Raw genomic sequence first — 18,922 nt, forward strand, 5'->3', positions numbered from 1 at the left:
ACAGGAGCTAGTTTTCCGCTTGCCTCATTAGTGTTCAATTGCTTTGTTCTAGGATGCGTAACTGCAGCACTAGAAATTCCCACGTTTCAGGTTTCTCTGGGAAGTTTGCTTAGCCGACAGACACATCCCTTTAGAGCTTCACCGCTTAATTACCATTGAAATAATTCTGGAGGCAAGAGAGAATCAGACCCAGTACTAGCTAGATGCACCTAATAAAGTAGCCACTGAGGATATTTTGAACCTTTATGTAGTGTAGTTTCACGGGGTGACACTTTGTAAATTGACAAAATTCCATCATTATCATATAATCTAAATGGGGTTTCCCCTGAAAAAAGAAACATTAAAACATATGTCAGCCCTTAGTTGTTAGATACTTGATTGTATTTGAGATAGACGGAACCTTGGAATACAAAAAGTATTTTGGTAAAAAATATCAGTGGTTAAAGTTGCGTTCAAAGGGCTGCATAGTACTGAAGGAGAGAGCTTAGATACAATTAAGGTTAGTCTGGACCAAAAATAGGGGCGTGACAAAGGAAGAACAATGACACAACCGTCTGAATACAATACTGCACAAGCATGGCTGCAAGCAACAGCCGGATCCTCGGGGTTGAAGTAAATCCCAAGTCTGACATACTGTGCTGTGTTAGCAAGCATGCTTGCATAGGATAATATCCCTTCTGGAAGCTTTTGTCTTTGATAATGCCTTGTGTGTCTCTGACTGACATCTGAAACTGAATACTAAGGATGCACGTTGTGGTTTGTCTGTTGTGATGACATCACTCAAGGCATCTTACATGGGGTTAAGCTCATGACCACACCTACTCAATGAGCCAGTGATGGGCGACTGATTATTAAGCACATGCATGTGAATACACAGTGTCATGAATGAAAAATGACTGATCTGGCACCAGACCTCATATGCATTCAATGCTGGATACTCATCTCCCAGTGGATTATAGACCATACTATATATACAGTGTAAGTTATAAATGTGTATCTCTGTATTATGCTCTGCATATTAGTTTTAAATGTTGTGTACTGTGTTTTTATTGGCAAAGATATATTTCTGATTGTTAGAATTGCATAGCATTATATAATTCTCAGAACATATATATATATATATATATATATATATATATATATAGTGTGAGATTCTCAAGATTCCATCCATCCATCCATCCATCCATCCATCTATCCATTAATCCGTCCGTCCATCCATCCATCCATCCATCCATCCATCCATCCATTTTCCAACTACTTTTCTAGTACAGGGTCACTCCAGGAAGCACAAAGTATTGCGGTTAATAATAATCTCCGGTTAATAATAATTAATAATAATCTCCGGTTATCTTCATGCTATCCCACTCTCAAGCTGCTCATTTTCTCAAATTAAATTTGAATATTTCCCTTCTGCTAGAGCTGGGGAGTAATGGGGGGGGGCTTTCAGAAGGGTCTCATTTAACTTGGTTCACATAAATTTAAATGCTATTTCTGATGTGGCATCTGCAGAATTTTTGGAATGCTCTCGTTTGCCTAGCTGCAAGTCGGTCTGTTATTTTAGTTTTGCTCTTAAGGTTTGCTGTTTAACTTTTACGTGAAGATATTATCCTCAGCGTATCACACAGATTACACGACGTTACCTGAATAATGCAGAGACAGTAAGAAAGGAGTTTGCAGATGGGCCTGTAGCTGGCCGGTAACTGCAGCTGACCGTGCATCTGCTGCCAAATGCCAAACTGATAATTATTCCAGTATATCTCCGGACACGGTGAACCCACAAGGGGACACACTGTTACTCTATATTTGTATTGTTGTGTATGGACAGCAATTACTACAGATAAATCATTTATAATGTTTTCTACGATGGCTTTGAAGGGTGAGTCCGGAGGTCATTTATAATCAATCGTCCATCAGTACATTTTCTCATCCGTTGCCGGGTCATAGTCTGGTCTCTGTACAAAAATAGACAGGATATGCCAGGGAACAGGATGCCAGTTCATCTCAGTACAGAAAATAACACTTTATGAACAGTTTCGAAGACACCAATTCACCTTCAATTGCACGATTGACTGTGGGAGGGAACTGGAGTACCTGGACTAACCCTATCAGGCCGCAATTAAATAAATTCCACAGCTGGAGCCCATAGCTGAACCCTTGACCCTGAAGGCATGAGGCCACCCTGTTACCAGCGAGCCGCCACTCAGCTACTTGTCACGCCGCCTTTCCCTTATTGCCAGAGCCTATTTATATTGCCGTGTGCTGTTTGCTTTGTTAGTAACTGTCAAGAGCAGCCCCTTTGCTGTCGGCACAGATTGCCTGAATAGTAAAGTGTTGGCATAAGCAGAACTTGTGTTTCCCAATTCTTGACATCTACCCATGATAAAAGTGAAGTGTAAAATAAAGCACGGTCTGCTAAGGAATCCCAGCGTCACACACGTCTCTTTCCCCAATTTCCGTGGGCATTTCCCATATTCTAATAGCATCCATCAACTCTTGAATCTAGAAGCAAAGCTAAGACCTTCCGGAAGACAAAATGCGGTGAGGTCGCAGTTTTTCTCACTATCACGAGTACATGGTCTGTGCAACTGTGTGGTACTGACATATTATTTTGAAATATCTGTGATTCTGTGCTGCATAATGATTGAAAGATGGACGCATGCATGTTGCTTTTGTTTTGCCCGCTAAGTGGAAGCACACAGGTAATGAGAAGATTGATGAGAAGCAAAAGATCTACTTCTGGTGCGACTGGTTCTGTGTGTGAATAACGGGGACAAACTGACCTTGTCTAAGGGAGACCATCCATACCCTTGGGTTCACCTTGCAGGGCCATTGCCTGTCAGGTCCTGCATCCTGAACAGAGCAGGGCACCAAAAGCTCATGCTTCCCCCGAAGACCCATTGACACGGCTGCCCAAGGCAAAAGTCATTCTGCACTGTCAGTAATCAATGTGCTTTAACAAACGCCCTCTGTGATGCAGCCAATCCAGTGCATGCTGGCAGTTTTGGGAGTTTCTGTTATAACCAACACGCACAAACACACACACACACACACAGGTTTGTCATTATATCTTTGTGGAGACTCTCCATTCATTTCTATAGGGATAACTCTCATCCCAACATGATGACCTTAACCCTAACCCAGCCCTAACCTTAACCATAATTAACCAAACAAAAAGTCATTTGATACATTTTTTGTGTTTTTGATTGCATTCACATATTTTTATAAAATTGAGTTTCCCCTTGTAGGGACTGAAAAAATGGTCCCCACAAGGTAAAAATAACAGGTTTTATCACATTGTGGAGAAACCTTGTCTCCACAATGTAATAATTACAAAAACGTAAGTACACACACGTGAAACACAGGTATGACTCAGGAGTACAGTGAGGTCAGGGTTCATGCCCTTCTACCCACATGTTATTAATTTATAGCTGGTGAAAGTAAGGCAGAGTCTGCAAGGCACGGCCTGGCCTTTGTGGGTCAGAGATAGAGCTAGAAGACAGGTTTCGGTTACTCTGTTCTATACTCCATTTTCTATGTCCTGTGGATCCATCTGAAGATCGCTTGTTTCCCAACAGACAGCTTCTTCTTTTTTTAATCGCTTGTGGTTTCATAGAATTAGGTCAGAGAATTACAGCAGGTTGCCTTCCTAGCACATCCAAAAAGCCTTAGCTCAGGCCGAAGCGAGTCTGGAACCCGCAGTAAGCAACAATGGCTTGAATAAACATCTCAATTGAAAACCTTTTTCATTCATGTTTCGCAAAAGCCTCAAATTTACTGCAGATTGAGCCCAGGTCGCATATACAAACCGCACTGCTGTTCAGCCATACATTGAGCATTCAATGGTAGCCAGTCCCCTTAATGTCTCTGGCTCGTGATCCACGTCCTCTTTCTCCCAGTTGCTCTTGCTCATGGCCAAATTAAGCCTAATTAGCTAATCTGAGCTGCTCTCTATGCTGTGACCATCAGATTGATTTCAATCGCGGTTGGAAATATAATTAAAAAACAAGCCTCCCATTCGAGTCCATTCTCCTACTGCTGGCTCTCTGTATATGAGACAGTTTCATTAACTCTGATTACTGAGCCTGATAGTGCAGATAGCATGGAGCTATAGAGATATCCTAATGCCCTATGGTGGGGCATGCTTCACCTGCACTGCAGCGATGGAGGCAAACCCATATAATGTGAGAATCTGAGGATGATGTGTAGCATCCCTTATGACGTTTTCAGAATATTTTCTGCTTAAACCAAGAAAAGAAGTTTGGCTATTTTCACATTATTAATACTATTATCAAGATCACCAAATCACCATTAGTGCTTAAACCAACAAGTAACCATTAGTAACAGAAAAACATTCCGAAGTAGATTCGTTATCGTTCAGGTTTTATGTAGTGAAAAGCAGAAGTTGAAATGCTTTTTCTGCAGGAAAAAAAAAATCGTAATTTATTAATAACATCTGATATCCAGTACAGGGTTATGCTGAGACCAAGGCCCATCTCAGGCTATTCAAGACAAGGACAACTGAATACCTGTATGTGCACACTGAAAAGTTCAGTGTTTAAAACATTTGCAATTTATGAGGCTTGCTTGCATGAATCTTGCCTTGCGTTTAAGTTTGAAATTGTGTAGGTTATTGGAGCTCATAACATCTTTCTTGCAGTTTCAACACTTTACCTAAATAAGTCATTGTAATGCATTATATATACCTTAATAATGCAATATAATGTATTCATAAAGTATTATGAACACTTTATAAGAATTATAATTATAGCTATGTTTATTACACATTATGAATGCTCTATGAAGCTCTCAGGTAAAATGTACTTTAGATACATTCATAATGCAGTAAAAAGCATCCTTAATACTTATACTGACCATTATAATGCATTATGAAGGTATCGATAGTGCATTATGATGACTGCTTTAATGACTGAATTTTTTTTTATAGCCAGCGGAACGACTCCTTCTGCATGCATTGCTTGCGCAGACTGAGGTCAAAATGAGCAGCCGCCTCCCCCTGCTGTTTGTGGCTGCCTGACCGCCACCGAAAGACAGGGATTGGGGCGGGGCAGATGCGATGAGAAAAATCCCATGGCACTGAATTAACACGGCCGTCTTCCTCCCTCTGTTAGTTCTTCAGCCCTCTAGGTCCAGCCACCCCCACAGAGAAACTTGTTTTGGGGGGGTGTTTGGAGAGCAGTGGGAGCGCCTGATTGGCTGAAAGGCTGGGAGCTCCCTGACTCTCATCATTTCCAAAGCGGTGTGCGAGCATGAGTCTTACACTTACAGGCAGAGCAGAGGCCAGACTTTCTGTGCTGCAGCCACTGTCTCCTCATCTGCTGCACGTTCGAAATCTGCAGCCTTTCGCTTTGGGGGGATATTTACACAGGCCATTCAGCACGCTACGGCCCAAAGAGACTCTGTCTATCCGAGGAGCAGAGTAAGTTGCTGTTTGTCTCTCCCCCTGCTCCCCCCTCACCGCCCTCCCCTTCGTCCTCTTCCTCCTCTCCCTGATTGCAGGCTGGTTGGCGCCGTCCACAGCGGACGCCTCCGGGGTTTCGCGGGCGAGGCGTGTGACGATCTTGTCTGAGTTGGCATCATCCTCGGTGGAGATCCATCGCCTGCATGTGCGCGTGGATCTGTCAGTGTGTGTGCGCAGGTGTGCATATGCGTGGTAAGGCGTAAGGGGTGGTGGGGGGGGGGGGGGGGCGCAGCAGGAGCCGGAATGGGGTTTATGGCGACACTCCCTCCTCTCCGACCTAAGCAGCAAAGTTCCTGTCAAGTAAAACTATCCTGATGGGCCGAGCCCTGAACGTCCCTGTGACTTTCAGACTGAGACTGTGGCACTATTAATAGAAAAGATCTCTCTGTACTGCAGTAGCACCTCAGGGCTCTGCGCGGTGGCTTTAAGGTGGAGAGGGACACCAAGACCTCATTCTGCTCCTGTCATCCCTCAGCCGAGGCGACGAGGAACCAGAATGCCACCTCCAAACTATTCCAAACACGAGCCGACTTCTGTAATCACGGACAGGCGTGTTTCTTTAGCGAGACAGCGACGCCGCAGCTAGCTCAAAGTGTTATGACGGGAGTCTAGGTCTTTTGATTACTATCAAAGTTTAGAGATGTTGCAGAAAAATGCCAATGCAGAATTTGGGAATGAATATTTCTTTGCTTATCGGAAGCTAGAACTGTTGCAATACTTAATACAGCTGAGCAACATGTATTATGTTCTGATTTGGTTGGAACTTTTCAAACTGGAGATAAACCAGTAAAATCCCGAAGAGAGCTGCCTGCAATTTTAGAATGATCTGGTAACAAACTTTGAGATATTGTGCTGGAAAGTTGTTCTAATGGTATTAGAATTTTACCTTGTTGGTGTTTCAAATGCAAAAGTCGGTCTTTTGTCTATAAGCCACTGAATGAGTCACCGTTTTGTTATTAACACCTTATTGACAGGCTCTGACTTGGAGGAGCTGCTGCTGACTGACCCAGAGTTTAGGGATCTGTGCCAAAGCATACATTTAGTCACACAAAATGGTAAATACAGTAAGCTGCTTAACTTAAAATGTGTTTCGTTACCAGGGAAACCACAACTCTTACTGCTACAATTACTTTCAGTCGCAAAGTGAATTACGCTCCTGTATGGAGATAATATTTAACATTTCAAGTCTTTTCTGAATTTTTCTGGTTCTGCAGAACCTTGCAGGTTCTCGTTCTCCTGCTGTAGCATCTGGTCACTTTAAAGCCACTGACCTCTGACCTAGTTTGACCCAGTCATGTGCGGTGCAGGAACGAGTGCCGTCCTCACATCCACCTGGGTTTCAGCTATTGGTAGCATAACTGTGGTGTTGCTGGGTGCTGGACCCAACACATCAAAAAAGAAGGCATTTGAGATGGAGACGGCCCTTCCTCTCAATCCCTCTTCTATTGACAAGACTTGCTCTGAGTGTGAAGGGAGATAGCGTGAGATGTTCTAGCACAAGCCCCAGAAGTGTTTTATACCCTTAGGTATGAAATGAACTGTATTCTCTCACTGACTCACAGACAGTGTCATAAGTAATACCCTACATCTACTTTGTGCACTTTGAACATCATAAAATGTCTAAAGTAACAAATACATTTGTACTTGTGCTTTGTGTCAACATGCTAGGAGTATATGGCTTTCACGGTTTAAACAGTCTATTCTTTTCAATAACACTACAGAGATGAACAAGTCCAACCTGCATATCAAGGAACTGGCTGAAAGCATTAAATATATGTCATTAGCAATTGACATTAAAGGTGCTCACAAGTTATCATTTAAGAAGTTCAGAACATTTTGCAAATCACAGCTAAATAGCAGCTGTGAAAAGCTGCTGTGTCAGGGTTCAATTGACTGTCTATGGGAGCAAAATCACACAAATTCCACATGCAAACATGCCGATTCCACACACACAGCCCTCCAACCCGACAGTGCTAACCAGCAAGCTACAGCGCCACCCCGGGAGCAGAAACTGTAAAAAAAAGCAACATTTGTAAGGATGATGAAAGAAATTTCTTAACTAAAAATCAGTCTTGTAATCCACATAAGAGCAATCAACTAAATAAGACGAACCGTTTGATGAACAAGCTTTTCCGTTTAAATGAAGAGCCCTAAAATACAAAGTGACCAACAAGGTCGTAGCTGGGAGCCTCATTAAGCCGACCACACAGAGAGCTGCAGTTCTAATTAAATCATACTGATGCCGGAGCAGGTTCTTTTTTTCAAAGCAATTAACTACTTATTTAACCAGTGCATTTTGTACTGAGCTAATCTAAGAGATTTAGCAGTGGTATAAAGTTTGCTAGTCCTACCTCTGCTGCATCTTGCAACCTGAACTAATATTTGGGTTTGTGTTGTTGCAAGGGACTAAATTATCTTTCTGTCCCAGGACTATAAGAATATTTCTTAGAAGCTAGCAGTATAGATTTATTAATACAGAATTCATATTTCTTTGGCAATTACTTTAATATGTCACTATTGTTTAATATGTAACTATGGTTATGTAAGGACAGATCATGCAAAGCAAACAAATAAGTGTTATTTTAAAAATTGCAGATGTACCAAAGCAGTAACTTTCAGTATCCATTGCTAGAGGTCAATGAGCATTTAAAAATCTGCCCTCATTATGAAGATAAGATGTTATTTCCTCCGGCCATTTAGAGAATTACAAAGAATAAGTCTTCATGCTTATTCTGTTATTGAGTGTAACTCATTCTGTTATCTTCTTGCTGCTATTCTTATTCTTTTTATTGTTGTTGTTGTAGGTCATGATCTATAGCCAGGGATTGACATAAATGGTACGCAAGTACGCATTCACCTTCAAAAGCCATACGTGCGGCAATCGATTGTCGTAACAGCGTAAATGTGCACGTATTTTATGTGAATTTGACAAGAAATTATTGCACATTTTAACCTTTATATGCTAATTTGTACTTCATGTGTGGTATAGAATATCGCTTTTAAAGGTGAATGCGTACCAGTTATGTCAGTCCCTCTTTATAGTGCTTATTGATACAACAAGTAAGGTCTGGGCTACAGTAGATCCTGTTTCGATCCAAGCAGTGCCACGTTATCCGTCTGTGGTCAACGGTTCCGGATAACAGGCATTCGGTGAGCATTCCCTGAGGCATGTTGTATGAACTAGTTCTTTCTCCTGTCCTTGCTCTGCTGATGAGCCTCATGCTGTCTACAGGCCTGTGGGCAGAATGAGAGAGCAGCACTCCCCTCCACAGAAGCCTGGGTCCTGTATAGTCATGGTCATCTCGGGAAGGTCATGCTAATCTGACACCCCCCCCTCCCTGCAGGAAGGGGGAGGTGTACAAGCACAGTCATTACAGGTTGGGAGAAGAATTATTAAAAAAAAATGCAAGGAAGAAGCTTATCCTATACTTGTCCTAGGAGCTTAATCTTAAAATGGGTCTAGGTGCCTTCTTCAAATTAGCCATAACGTGACCTGATCCCATCAGATCCTAATTCCCGGGGTCTAGGCAGGTTCAGGGTGGTTGCAAAAATTCTGTCTTGGCCACAGTTCCCAAAAAGTTCAGCTGCAACAGCACTTTTAATTCCCAGCGGAAATTTGATGTCTCTGGAATTCCCTCGCCTACAATGACATATCCATGTCCTAGATAAAAAACTGACAAGGACAAATGGGTAGATTGCTTAATGTTGTGGTCTCATGACGTGACTGCCAGTGAGATGTAAAGAGCGCAGTGCAGCTGAAAATGGCCACTGGAGTCCACCTTCTGTCGCAAGCAAAAACATGCGACAGCAATATCATTACAGATAACTTGGTTACATTGACTTTAATTACAGCGATGAAGAAAGGATACATAATTATCAGTTAATTTTTAGAATTTAGTGATTAGCTGTCATTGTTGACACACCACGATGAAATGTGTTCTCTGCATTTAACCCATATGTGACATTGTGACATAGCAGGGGGCAGCTAATTCAGCCCCCGGGGAGCAGTGCTTGGGGGTGGTACCTTGCTCAGGGTACCTCAGTGGTGCTTTGCTGGTCAGGGATTCAAACCTACAATCTTTCAATTACAAGCGCGCTTCCCTAACCATTAAGCCGTCTCTCTGGAGAAAAAGAGCTCATGAAATAGGAATTCTGTACAAATTAAATGTAGTGATATTGAATTACGTGTGTGAAATCTACAGGCGTGCTATTTTAGGGTCTCCCTCACTTTTTGATGCACAAAAGGTATTCTGTAAAGCTGATCCTACAGAGGTTTATGTAAAACATCACCTCCATCCAGCACATTCCTACCTTCTGCTTCATATTCCCTGAAACGGGCTCCAATCTCCTAGGCGGGAGGGGCATTGCCCTTTCAGCTTTAATATTAGCCTATATTTTATTTATGTTTCAATTTATCTCTTTTTCTTGATCCCCTACTTTAAAACACAAAGAAGAAGACAGCCTGTCATTGAACAGCATGCTTACACGAAACCAAAAAACAACATATTGTATTAATTAAGATAATTCAATTAATGCAATTCATTTAGCAGGTGACTATGGTTTTCTGTGCTTGTCTCTGATTTTCAGTGAATGTCAAAAGGAATTTTAACTACATGAGTATTAAGACCAGTGTAACTGATTCATTGTATGATCTAATGTGTCACACTTTGTAAACTTCAGGTTCTAAGGCCCAATATTCATATGGAACCTTGATAATAATGTTTATGCCTGCATTTACTTCAATAACATTTGAATAGGGGCGGCATGGTGGTGCAGTGGTTAGCACTGTTGCCTCACACCTCTGGGACCTGGGTTCGAGTCTCCGCCTGGGTCACATGTGTGTGGAGTTTGCATGTTCTCCCCATGTTATCATGGGGTTTCCTCCGGGTACTCCGGTTTCCCCCTACAGTCCAAAAACATGCTGAGGCTAATTGGAGTTGCTAAATTGCCCATAGGTGTGCATGTGACAGTGAATGGTGTGTGAGTGTGCCCTGTGATGGGCTGGCCCCCCATCCTGGGTTGTTCCCTGTCTTGTGCCCATTGCTTCCGGGATAGGCTCCAGACCCCCCGTGACCCAGTAGGATAAATGGTTTGGAAAATGGATGGATGGATGGATGGAACATTTTAATATGAAATGGAATATTAGTTATATTTTTGAATAAGAGGGTTTAAAAAGTGTATTACCTTGACTACATGTGAAAATCTAAAGGCCCTCTTCCTGGTGTCAGTATCATGAAAAACAATCAATGATCCATAATGATATCAGTGTACCACAGGATCACTTTAACTACCCAGCAGAATTTCACTGGGGAAAAGCGCAGTGACGCAAACACATGGCGTAGTTTAATGGTCATACTTTTGAGCTTTTGAAAAGAATGGGATGTTTTTGTATTAATACCTATTCAATGCAGGAGATTGGTTTGTCAAGGTCAGAAGGGATAAACACGAAGATTATTTTCTTTCTCATTACACTGTATCATTCTAAGAATGTGAAAACATTCCGTGTTCACAATAGGAGACTCCATTATGTTTCTAAACAAAACATAAAAAACCTATTTTTGGAAGGAAATGATCCCAGCCGTCTGTTTGACATTCTGTCTCTGGAAGTTAATCATGTTTAGATTAGTGTGGGGACCAGAGTGTGGCTCTCACCAGTCCGCTCTTCTGCTGCTGTAAACACTTAGCGACGTTCCCGACATATAAACAATGGAGAGCTTGGTGCAAGATAAAAAACAAACTGGACAGCAGTGTGGGCTGACCAGTGGGACAGGTGACTGCAACATTTAGAATGACAGACTGAAAGCTCTTGCCCTCCTAAATAAAAAATAATAAGAACGATAATAGTTAATTGAGTTTATGACCACTGTTGGTGTACAGGCGTCATTTCACTTAAAAGTAGAATAGTTATATCGTTTTTAAATTTTAGAAATTTTTATATGCTTTACTGTCACTTTTAGCATGTTGTGTGACATTATGATGAAGTTCACTCGGTGTCATTTTCAGGCCGGAAACGATCCATGCACTGCAGCTTTGGATGCAAAGTACACTTATGTCTGCGTAAGATTTATTTGATATGCGATTACTGTGTGACGGCTAAAAATGCACTGCCCGGCCAAAAGTTGCCATTTGAATTTTTCGTTGGACGGCCTTTAGCTTTGATTGTGGTGGACATTTGTCATGGCTTTGTTTCCACGGGCTTATGCACCATCTCACCCTTTTATTTTCATCCAGATTTACATTCATTTTTCACCGAGATCCTGTGTTGACAAGTGAGTTGTACCACTGCATAAAGCCTCCTTTATCACACCCCGAAGACCTTCAGTGAGGTTAAGGTCACAACTCTGTGATGACCAAGTCATACGTGAAAATGATTCCTCGTGCTCCCTGAACCACTCATTGATAATTCAAACACGATGAATCTTGGCATCCTTGTCCTGGAACATGCCCATGCCAACAGGGAAGAAAAAAATCCATTGATGATGGATGGAGGTGTAACCTGGCCAGTAGATTCAGGTACTCAGCTGACTTCACTTTATTGCTGCATAACGTTGCTGGGCTGCAATAATTATCCAGTCATTTGCTCTTAAGTGTTTACTGATATAAATTCAAATGACGGCTCTTTTTTTTTGGCCAGGCAATATATCTCCTGCTGCACTATAAGGCTTTAATGAAATCTCAACAGGGCAATGGGCTAAAACAAACAGTACACCTAAATGTGACTGAGAGATGCACTGCCATGTGTTTCCTGGTGTAATGTATGTATAACACATTTGCTTTGCTAAATTGTGAGGACTGGGGCTGCTGCATAGGCAGGAAGCGACAAGGGGGGTGTTGCAGCCTTTAAAAGCTTGACACCTTAGATAGGCTGGGTGCCCCCTTTCCTCTGAGACATGGGGATAATTCTGAAAGAGAGACAAGGAGCAAGGAAATGATTGGCAAAACTGCATGGAGTGAGGCCTAGTTATGACGGATTGTACAGAGACCATATCTGGGAGATTTCAGTGGTGATAGCGCCATTCTCTTTAGCAGATGGTGGTGCATAATATTTGTCTGTTATTTAAAAAGCAGGTCCGTGTAACACCTACATTATGATCTGTAGCAAGATGATGGATGTTGATAGGAAAATGGAAATGTACCATAGACCTGCATTAAAAACAGTACAGATTGTATATATATTGTAGTGTGTGTGTGTGTGTGTGTGTGTGTGTGTGTGTGTGTGTGTGTATTAGTGAAAAACTGAAACACAAAACAACCAGGCAGTAGAAGGTATGAAAAGCAGAGGTGGAAATTTCAGGTCCAGAAAGTACTAATCCAGACCAAGATTTTGTTTCAACCAACCAGTTGAGTATAAAGAGTCACAGTCACAGCGTACTCAATTGGTTGGTTGAAACAAAATCTTGGTCTGGATTTGTACTTTCTGGACCTGAAATCTCCACCTCTGCTAAAAAGGAGGATGGACCAATGGGTAAGCTGGGTGGTAATCTTGTATTATGGACAGACTGCTTGGTGGAGAAGTCCAGTGACCCCTGCTGGGTGGTATGTGAAGTAGGCTCCTCTCCCATACTAGTGGATCATATGATGCCATCGGAGCTTTAACACGCACTGATGACATTTTTCAAAGAAGATGGGAGGTAGTTAAGTTTAAAGATGAAGTGATCTCAAAAGTTTGTGACTTGTCTTAGCACCCTAACTGACAAGTATTGCCGTGTTCCTTGTTAGGGAGACAGTTACAGAAAGCCATGCATGTTTCTGGCCTACCACCTACTCCCAATGCAAAGCAGAAACATGAAGCTCAAGGGAGAAGACACACAGATGATGAATAGCATCGTTCAGACAGTGTGAAGAAACAAACGATTATGGTGAGACTACAAGCCCTAGAGGTGATATATTGAGGTTTGTCGGCCTAGGAAACACCTCAGATTCACTGACACTGTTAAGGTAGTGGAGGCCGAATTTGAAATCTAAGTGTGTCCCCAATTTCCTGGGGAAGTTTCCCAGCATATTTCAGGAGAAGGGACACAGTCATCCTCCTCTTTGTTGAGAAAAAACAAGTGCAAAATGTTGTGTTCTGCAAGCAATACCTTAGCTGAGTAGAGGAATTGAGCAAATGTTGCTCACAGGATATAATGGCTCTATGATTTAAGCTGTCTTAAATTAAGCAAGCGACCATCTTTTTTTTTATTCGCTGCATTCCAGCAGAGAAGGCGAGAGTACAATTAACTTTCATACCTATGTGAGGAGGCCTGTAAATGAGCAGGTAGTTACAGCAGACGAACCAGAGGCACTGTGGAAGGAATCAAGACGCATATTACATGCCTGCATTTTTAGCAGCTTACGTGTGTAGACTGAGACGAATCAGTGACAGGAAAAGTTCAGGTAAAGGCAAGTATTCCATGTACAGTGCTGTGGAATTTTTTGCCAACCTGGAGGGCTGGAGAGCTAAGGACAAGAGGAGCTGATAAGAGTAAATAACAAATGAGACTGGCGCCAGATGGGACAGCTCACAGAACAGTGTTACTCGGGGAAAGGGAATGGAATCACAGGTTTATTGTGCTTTTCCGTTTTTAAGGTGTACAGGGACAGGGATGAGGTCAACACAACCCAGAGAGAAAACTCAATAAACAAGCAGCTGCTGGTGAGAATTAAAAATAAAATGTAGCCATGCGAATAACAGAACAAATGAAGAGTAATGGAGGTAAGGACAGATGTCAGGGCCTGGTCAGGTTCACTGCAGGAGAAACACAAAAGAGTACATGGATTTACACTGATAAACTTAATGCAAAGGTAGAAGCATTTCAGCCTTCCGAAGGACATTAAATATAAGGTTTAGCTACCATACTGAGACCACTGTCGTTTTTGATTTTCTAGTGTTTGTTCCGTCAAGTGCAAGGGGCTTTATTATAGATACCATCCATATACAGGTATACATAAGATGATGTTTCTCCAGGACCATGACGCAACATACAGAGAGCAAGAGCCAGAAGGTGCAAAAACTCAGGACAGCACAAGACAAGGGGGTTGGACTTAAGTCAATATTCTCATAGTGCCTGACTGTGTAATCAATGGTAATGAATAATGTAGCAGCAGACAGAAGTAAAATAAATGGAACAGTCGGGAAAGTAAACCAGCAATTAAAAAAAAACAAAATAGCCAAGCCAGTGAGGGAGGGGTTAGGGTATTTTTAGGCTGCTCAGGTACAGGGGCCAGCAAGGTGTGTCCTGACAGCCTCTGGGTAGAAGCTGCAGCGGAATCTGGCAGGACTGCTTTAGATGGTCTGGTACGTCCTGCCAGATGGTGTCTGTGGGAATGGTGGGAGGGGTCCTCCTGAATGCTGGAGGCTAGGCAGGTGCAGCATTTGTGGAAATTGTCTTTAATGGAGGGTAAGAAGCGCTGGTGATTTTTTGTGCTGTTTACATTATTCGATGCAGGGACTCATTATTCGATGCGGTCTGAGACTTTGCTATTCCAAAACCAGACAGCTATGCAGTTCGGCAGAACATACTTTATGGCACCCTGTAGAACGTGGAGAAACTACAGGAAGTGGAGATGCTTCTGTGTCTGTTGGGTGTTGAGAATCCAGGTGCCAGGGGCATCCAGAGAAATTAGGAGCTCTTGACTCTCTCTACCTCAGATCCGTTAATGTGCAGTGAAAAGTGGACAACATGGGCCTTTCTGAAGTCAACAATCCTGCCTTTGACTCTTTTCACATTGAGAGAGAGCTTTTGGCATCTCGCATCACTCCGCGAGCAACTTCACCTCCAGTCTGTGTGCTGACTCATCACTGTTGCTGATGAGAGCCGCCACATCCCTATCATCAGCAAAATGCTGATGCTGCTTGAGCTGTACAAGGCAGGACAATCGTGAGTCACCAGGGTGAACAGAACCGGGCTGAGCACACTGCCCTTGCTGGTGACGGTGCTGGAAAGGTTGTTGTCCATGTGGATTTCCTGAGGTCTCCAGGATCCAGTTCAGCCTCCCTCTTAGTTTCTGGGGGATGCTGCTGTTGAACGTTGAACTGTAGACAATGAATAGAATTCCTGGTGAAAAGCTGAGGGTATAACATTCTCAGTGGGCCATTTGGTATGATAGGTGAGCTGGATGGAGTCATGAGACTAGGAGTTCGGCTATGATGTGCCCCGTGACTAGCCTCTCAAAGCATTTCACGATGACACATGTTGGCACTGGTATGGTGGCTGTGGCCTTGGGGATGATCTCCTGGCCCAGAGAAATGTTGAAGATGTTTTGTTCCCACCAATTCTAGTCGCTTGGTCCCGCCTCCTCTACAATCTGATTGGTTATCTCTGCGAACCAAACATTTTTCATTCTGCCCTTAGAATATTTTTGTGTAAGCAAAACTCCCATGAACATTTTCACAGCAAAGGGGGGGGGGGGGAGGGGATAGTCTTCATCAAGCCATATGTAGAAGTCATTCAGAGCATTTGTGATTGTGGTCTCACTGCCACAGGCCTTTGGTGTGGTCTTGTAATCTGTGATGGTCTGGATGGCCGACCACAAATGCTACGAGACTGTCGCTGTGACAGCTGTACGTCAGTATGTGTGGTTGCCTGCCCTGCTGTATACAGGCAGGTGTAAAGAGAACAATAAATAACAATAACACCATAGTAACAACATGGTAAACAACAGACATTTAATACAATCCCACAGCATGTCCAACATCGAGTAACAGGAGGTAAGACAAAGCGGTGAGTGACAACAGCAGTAGTAGCTTATGTAACAGTTAAAGAGCAGAATTTTTAAAGAAGTATTAAAATGCAAAGGAACTCGGTGCCTCTCGAGATTCAGATAAAAACTATCCCTGAATCGTGATGTCCTGCTGTGTGTGGCTTTGCCAGAGGAGGGGAAGTACAAAAGTACTGGTGCTGGAAGAGTAGAGTTCTTCAAGATTCAGTCTGCTTTTTGGAGGTAGCATGTGGTGTAAATATCCGGACCTGCTGGGAGCAGACCAAGAGGGCCAGCGATGCTCTGGGCTGCTTTCATGACTCCCTGCGGTGTTTCGTGGTCTTGTGCTGTACCAGGGATGCAATCCGGCCTGTGATTGTGCCCACTTAAAGGCAGCAGTGAGGGCGAATTTAAGGAACTTAAAGCTCCTGCCCCTCTCTACAGCTTTCCTCCAAATTAGATGCGAGTGTGACCTGCTTCCTGCTTCCTGAAGGTGATGGCTAGCACCTTAGTGTATGTGACATTCAGGGAGAACTAGCTGTCCTGACACCCTTCTGCCAGGAGCCTCACCTCCTCCCTGTCATCCGTTTAATTATTGTTGATGTTGTTGTCAGCAAAAAATGGATAATAGAGCTGTATCTGGACGCACACTTGTGGGACTACAGGGAGTACAGCGGGGGCCTCGGGACATCGCTCTGTGCTGGTGGTGAGGACCAGGCTGGAAGAGGATTTCCTGCTGACATGCATGTGGGGGTCTGCCAGTGAAGAAGTTTAGGATCCATTTGCATAGGGTGGCTCTGGGTCCCATTTCCAGGAGCTTGGTGATCAGTTGGGAAGGGATGTAAATGTTAAATGCCAAGTTATAATTCATTACAGAACAGTATGTAGTGTCTGGGTGGGCTAGAGTGGATACAGATTTATACAGGATTTTGAAGTGTGAATTTGAATAAACAGTTGGTAACACGCAGTCATATAAATGCAGTATATACCCTCATAATGCACTATAATGCATTTGTAAAATATATAAATATTTCATGGCTTTAAATATATCATGAAAAGTCATAACACATTATAGCCATGTTTATTATGCATTAAGAATGCTTTATGAAGCTGTAATCTATAATACACTATAGATACCTTTATAATGCATTATAATGGTCAGTATAATGGAATATGAAGGTACTTATAGTGTATTATAGATGAGAGCTTCATAATTCATAATGAACATGGCTATAATGTCATGTCTTTTTATATATATTTATAGCCATGTTTATAACACTTTATGAATGTATTATAGTGCATTATGAGGGTATCTATAATGCATTTATATGACTGCCTTAAGTAAAGTGTTATCAAATACACATGTACAGGAGATAATTTATTTGTGATGCAATTTGACGTTGAATGCATTAAAAATACACAATGCCAAATTAAATATTCAAATGGAGTAGCTTTTCAGTAAGAGTTCAATGCTTGTCTGCATCACGTGTGGAAGAGCTGCTTCAGCATCTGATAATGCTGAAAAAGGCTGGAAGTCTACCCACGTTGCATCTGACACATATGATGTAACAATTTCTGGAACACTTGAAGAACACAATGGACATGTGCTGAAGATTCTTGATTAGAAAAGAGATGAAGGGGCTGAACCAAGTGCTTGTTCTACCAGTTAAGTTTTACATGGAATGCAGACTTAGAGATGCACCTTCATAAGTATGCAAAACATGTGGCCAGGGTTTGCAGTACTCATACATACAACAAATTAGTTGCACTTGCATTAAGCGTGTAAGATGCATATGAAATACAACCAGTATAACTATGCACAGCCACAGGAAAGTTGAATTGTGATTCACAAATATATCCACAAGGGGGAGAAGCTGTTTGCTTCAGCTGTTGTAGAAAAACTGTTAACAAGAAGCAACTCCCAAGCTTCTGGCACTACTGTAACCTAGATTCTGTTTATGTGAGACCTTCATGATGTAAGACAGGGCAGGGAGAACTTTTGTCTGCCCACAAAGAGGCTGGACAATAAGAAAAAGTGACTGGAAGAAGTGCCTCAAGAAGAACGTCACAAAAGTATTAACACCTAAGTAGCGGGCAAAGCCACATTGTAACATGTATTTTAGGGTATGTGTCAACCCATTTTGCAGGACAGAGTTTTCGAACAGTTCCACAATTTCACCGTGGGATTACGGCAAGGACTTTGACTGGCCCACTGAGAGACTTTCACTTTTTTTTTGGTTGTCCTGCTTTTTTCTAAGAACTTTTTGAACAATTTATCTTGCAGAAACATCTACAACACAAGGTCCTGGCAGCACCATGGGCGTGCCCCAGTATTTATGTGCTCTGCCCCAGTAAAATCTCACATTCAGATCATATGGGTAATGGGGTGTGGGGGTGCCTGTGCCCCAGTAGAGCTTTATGTCTAACAACACCCCTGGCCACCACCATACTCCATGGAACAAGTTATTTAAGGCGTAAGCAGTGTAAAGTTTGCACTACACTTTGAGCACTTTGAATTTTAGCCAAAAATCTCTATTTTAGTCTCATCTAGGTTGCTGCAGTGTTTTCAGCAGGTGTGCTACCAAACAATGCCTTTTTTCAGTAATGGTTTCTTTCTTGCCAGCCTCTGGTGCAGGCCAGTCTCCGAGCTCTTTATATTGTTTACAGCAGTACATTTAATCCGCTCTCACTGACTGAACTCCGTAGCTCTCTCCACATAATCGCTGCCCTCTCTTTAGCTTCCCTCATGAGTATCCATCTTGT

At 42.5% G+C, this 18,922-nt stretch overlaps 1 protein-coding gene across 1 annotated transcript in view; it reads left to right on the plus strand.

The window, feature by feature from the left end:
• The first annotated feature begins 5,307 nt into the window (after positions 1-5,307).
• Positions 5,308-18,922, plus strand: part of pde4d (phosphodiesterase 4D, cAMP-specific) — a 295,289-nt gene continuing 281,674 nt past the window's right edge. The window contains exon 1 of the mRNA XM_049003762.1: positions 5,308-5,437. The gene's annotated coding sequence lies outside the window, so the exon portion shown is untranslated. The remainder of the gene's footprint in view (positions 5,438-18,922) is intronic.

Source organism: Brienomyrus brachyistius, chromosome 2 (genome assembly GCF_023856365.1).
Source record: "Brienomyrus brachyistius isolate T26 chromosome 2, BBRACH_0.4, whole genome shotgun sequence".
Lineage (NCBI taxonomy): Eukaryota > Metazoa > Chordata > Actinopteri > Osteoglossiformes > Mormyridae > Brienomyrus > Brienomyrus brachyistius.